We start from the raw sequence: 3782 nt of genomic DNA, 5'->3' as shown, positions 1-3782 counted from the left end.
CTCTGGCTGCAGGGCCCTGGGGTCCCAGGTTTAGAAGAATGAGTGCACAGTGAAGTTTTTAACAAAGTGTTTGAAAGTATAAAGAACAACCAACAGAACTGAAGAATACAGTAACTGAAATGACAAATACACTAGAAGGAATCAGCTGTAGACTAAATGATACAGAGGTAGAAGACAGAGTAGTAGAAATCACTAGAAGAAGAGAGAGAGAAAGGGGCTGAGAATATATTTGAAGACATAATAACTGAAAACTTCCCTAACCTGGGAAAGGAAACAGACATCTAGACACTTAGAGAAGAGTTAACAACTATTCTTCTCAAACTATTACAAAAAATTCCAGAAGAAAAAATACTTCCGAACTCATTCTATGAGACCAGCATCACCCTGATACCAAAATCAGATGAAGATATCACACAAAAAGAAAATTACAGGTCAATAATACTGATGAATATAGATGCAAAAATCCTCAACAAAATATTAGCAAACCAAATCCAACAATACATTAAAAAGGTCATACATCATGATCAAGTGGGATTTATCCCAAGGATGCAAGTATGGTTCAATATCTGCAAATCTATCTATGTGATATATCATATTAACAAATTGAAGAATAAAAACCACATTGTCATCTCAATAATGCAGAAAAAGCTTTTGATAAAATTCAACATACATTTATGATAAAAATCTCTCCAGAAAGTGGTATACAGCGAACATACCTTAACATAATAAAGGCCATATATGATAAACTCACAGCTAACATCATACTCAATGGTGAAAAGCTGAAAGCATTTCTTCTAAGATCAGGAACAAGACAAGTGTGTCCACTCTCACCACTTTTATTCAACATAGTTTTGGAAGTCCTAGCCACAGCAATCAGACAGGGAAAAAGAAAAAAGGAATCCAAATTGGAAAGAACGAAGTAAAGCTGTCACTGCTTGCAGATGTCATGATACTATACACAGAAAATCCTAAATCAGTGGGAAAGTAGTTTTCTTTGGCCATCCACAGAAGAAAGTGGAATGGCAGGCTGATTTAAAGCTGAAATTTGAACAGTTGAAACAGGAAAGAAGTAGTTGCTATCAGGGGCTGAATCTCTACATTAAGAACTTGGGTGATACCATTGATGATGAGAAGTTAAGAGTTTCCTCCTTTTTTTTTTCACATCTTTATTGGAGTATAATGGCTTTACAATGTCATGTTAGTTTCTGCTGTACAACAAAGTGAATCAGCTATACTTATACATATGTCCCCATATCCCTTCCCTCTTGAGCCTCCCTCCCACCTTCCCTATCCCACCCCTCTAGGTCATCACAGAGCATTGAGTTGATCTCCCTGTGCTATGCAGCAGCTTCCCACTAGCTATCTGTTTTACATTTGGTAGTGTATATATGTCAATGCTACTCTCTCACTTCGTCCCAGCCTCCCCTTCCCCCTCCATGTCCTCAAGTCCGTTCCCTACGTCTGCGTCTTTATTCCTGCCCTGCCACTAGGTTCATCAGTACCATTTTTTTTGGATTCCATATATATGCATTAGCATACGGTATTTGTTTTTCTCTTTCTGACTTACTTCACTCCATATGAAAGACTCTAGGTCCATCCACCTCACTACAAATAATTCAATTTCTTTCCTTTTTATGGCTGAGTAATATTCCATTGTATATATGTGCCACATCTTCTTTATCCATTCATCTGTTGATGGACATTTAGGTTGCTTCCATGTCCTGGCTATTGTAAATAGTGCTGCAGTGAAAATTATAGTACATGCATCTTTTTTTTAAATTGTTATCATTTTTTAAAAATTAATTAATTAATTAATTTTTGGGGTCTGTGTTGGGTCTTTATTGCTGTGCACGGGCTTTCTCTAGTTGCAGAGAGCAGGGGCTACTCTTCGTTGCGGGGGGTGGGATTCTCATTGCAGTGGCTTTTGTTGAGGAGCATGGGTTCTAGGCACGCAGGCTCAGTAGTTGTGGCTCACGAGCTCTAGAGCGCAGGCTCAGTAGTTGTGGTGCACGGGCTTAGTTGCTCCATGGCATGTGGGATCTTCCCGGACCAGGGCTTGAACCCGTGTCCCCTGCATTGGCAGGTGGATTCTTAACCACTGTGCCACCAGAGAAGCCCCATGTATCTTTTTGAATTATGGTTTTCTCAGGGTATATGCCCAGTAGGATCAATCACCAGTGCTAAGGTGATGCTGGAGGATGGGAGAAGCAAAGGTTCTCCATAGCAGTCACTGAGTGGATGCATCATGGGCTCCAAGTCACTGTATGTCACCCTGGCCCAGAGAAAGGAAGAGAAAAAGGCTCACCTGACCAACCAGTATATGCAGCAGGTGGCTGTGATGAGAGCTCTCCTTGCCAATACCATCTTAAATCAGTTCCAGCATGCAGCTGGGAGCTACTTTGTGCCAGCAGTTCCACAGGCTCAGGGAGGACCTCCATATTACACACCTAACCAGTTAGCACAGCTGAGGCCTAATCCACGCTGGCAGCAACGTAGGAGACCTCAAGGCTTCCAAGGAATGCCAAGTGCTATACGCCAGTCTGGGCCTCGTCCAGCTCTTCGCCATCTGGCTCCAACTGGTAATGCTCTGGCCTCTCGCGGCCTCTCTACAACCACTCAGAGAGTCAGGTCTGAGTGCCCGGACTGCTTGGCTGTGGACTTTGGTGGGGCTGGGGCTGCCCAGCAAGGGCTGACTGAGTTCCCACAGCTGTGGGAGTGTGTGAGTCTGTGAGTTCCCACAGCTGTGCAGAACTTAGCGCCTTGTGCTGCTGTTGCTGCAGCTGCTCCTTGGGCCGTTGCACCTTACGAATACGCCTCCAGTGTCCGCAGCCCTCACCCTGCCATCCAGCCCCTGTAGGCACCCCAGCCTGTGGTCCATGTGCAGGGGCAGGAGCCGCTGACTGCCTCTATGCTGACCGCAGTGCTCCCCTCCCCCCGCCCCCCCCAAGGAACAGAAGCAGATGCTGGGTGAACGTTTGTTCCCGCTCATCTAGACCATGCACTCAAACCTGGCTGGGAAGATTATGGGAATGCTGCTGAGGATTGACAGCTCTACGCTGCTGCACATGCTGGAGTCCCCCGAATCTCTCTGCTCCAAGGTAGATAAAGATGTGACAGTCCTACAGGCTCATCATGCCAAGAAAGAAGCTGCCCAGAAGGTGGGCGCTGTTGCTGCTGCTACCTCTTAGACAAGGACAAACCGATTCAAAAGCCAAATAACCCCTCATGGAATTCAGCTCAAGGTTTGAAGACTTCCTAGCTTGTCCTATGGACCTCAACACCAAGAACGACAAATTGAAAATATTATAGGTCACTTCATATCAAAAGGTCAATTATGAAATGCCTAGACATTTTCAATGAAAAGAATATATACTCTGGGTTCTGATATGGCCCAGACAGTGTTAACTTTTTTTTTTCTGTTGTGGATTTTGATTTTTTTCCCCCAGAAATTGGTTTTATTTGATGTACCCAAGTCTTAAGTTTCTGAATAAAGAAAAAAATCTCCATTAAAAAAAAAAAGTGGTGCTGGGAAAACAGGACAGCTACATTTAAAAGAATGAAACTAGAACACTCTATAACACCATATATAAGATAAACTCAAAATGGATTAAAAACCTAAATGTAAGAACAGAAACTATAAACTACTAGAAGAAAACATAGGCAGAACACTCTTTAACATAAATTGCGGCAATATTTTTTTGGACCTATCTCCTAAGGCAAAGGAAACAAAAGCAAAAAATAAACAAATGGGACCTAATTAAACTTAAAAGCTTTTTACAGCA

The 3782-nt window shown here is 42.8% G+C and overlaps 1 pseudogene; it reads left to right on the top strand.

Annotated features, from left to right (window-relative positions):
* Positions 1 to 960: 960 nt before the first annotated feature.
* On the top strand, positions 961 to 3355 carry LOC101284999 (polyadenylate-binding protein 4-like; annotated as a pseudogene).
* The last annotated feature ends 427 nt before the right edge of the window (positions 3356 to 3782 follow it).

This window comes from Orcinus orca, chromosome 1, assembly GCF_937001465.1.
Source record: "Orcinus orca chromosome 1, mOrcOrc1.1, whole genome shotgun sequence".
Taxonomy (NCBI): Eukaryota; Metazoa; Chordata; class Mammalia; order Artiodactyla; family Delphinidae; genus Orcinus; species Orcinus orca.
The sequence above is the reverse complement of the archived record's forward strand: the minus strand, read 5'-3'. Positions and strand labels throughout refer to the sequence as shown.